Here is a 1,442-nt window from a genome sequence, read left to right on the forward strand (position 1 = left end):
CTGTCAAAAGCTGGGGTGCCTTTCCTTTTCTCCAGGTCCCTTGCCCGAAGGAGCAAGATTTCTGAAATTGCTAACAGTGGGTGAGAGAGGAGAGAGAGAGAGAGAGAGAGAGAACCCCCTCTTTTTCTTTTCCCATTGAATTCAGAGGAAAGTTTAGGTTTTCAGTTATTCCAGTGGTTTGCCTAGAGCAGTGGTTCTCAACCTTCTGGCCCTTTAAATACAGTTCCTCATGTTGTGACCCAACCATAAAATTATTTTCGTGGCTGCTTCATCACTGTAATGTTGCTACTGTGATGAATCGTCATGTAAATATCTGATATGCAGGATGGTCTCAGGCGACCCCTGTGAAAGGGTCGTTCGACCACCAAAGGGGTCGCGACCCACAGGTTGAGAACCGCTGGCCTAGAGGCACTTCCAGGCCCAAGAACTGATGAAAAAAGGGGAGATATGCTTAAAGGAAACAAACTCTGGGGCAGACAAGACCGCGGCCATTGAGGCCCCCACCGCCCAGGTAACAAATACCGCCCTGGACTCTCCGGGGCGGCCTCGGGCCCAGCAGGAGGATGGGGGGCCCAGGACACACCAGCAGGCAGGCTCCCCTGAATGGGCCACCGGAAGCGCGCGCACCCTCAGGTTCCGGCATCTCCAGTCAGACGGGACCCGGAGGGACGACGGCCTGGCTTTTTAGGAGAAAAATCTCCAGGCCTCTCTATCGCCGAGGAGATATGGCTGCTCGCCTGAGAGCTATGAACCTGCGTCGTCGTGTTTGCTCGTCAAACTGTCAGTCATTTTTCCATTTCATAAAAAAAAAAAAAGAATGCAAAAACCTGAATTCAGAAGCACCGACTCCTGAGCTTTTTCCAGAGGCGAAGGCCTTATCTCCAGGTCACTGTACCAGTAATTCTGGCCCGGACACCGCGCTAGGAAGCCCCCCCAAGTCAGCCCTGAGGGGTCCGCACTGCGGGGCGCAGAGCAACTGTTTCCAACCAAAGGTTTCCTCACCCGCCAATCGCGGGCCCTGGCCGCTTCAGAAAATCATAAACCCCTACGGGAGGTGAATGACACGAAGGCCAGCCTATCGGCGTGGAGAAAGTGGAAGGGGGCGTGGTCAGAACTCACCAATAGTATCGAGGCAGTTGTTGTTAAGGGGAAGAGAGAGGCCTGCGAGCGTGCGTGAGGACGCTCGGGGGAGAAGGGAGGCGTGCCAGGAAGCGGGCTGAGCCAATGGCCGCGGTGGGCGGGCGGCGGCGCGCGTGCGCGCTGGGATCTGGGGCTGCGGGCGGAAGGCTGGAGGGTTGAGGAAGGGGACCACGCTGTTAACTTAGAGTCGTTGTTGTGACCACGTCGGTTGCGGCCGGGACATTTTCCTCTTGTTTTTTGTTTTTTCTTTTTTCCTTTTTTTTTATATTTGGTGTGTGGGTGTCAGTGTTTTTTTTATTTTT

This window comes from Myotis lucifugus, unplaced genomic scaffold (genome assembly GCF_000147115.1).
Source record: "Myotis lucifugus unplaced genomic scaffold, Myoluc2.0 scaffold_431, whole genome shotgun sequence".
In the NCBI taxonomy this organism is placed as follows: Eukaryota; Metazoa; Chordata; class Mammalia; order Chiroptera; family Vespertilionidae; genus Myotis; species Myotis lucifugus.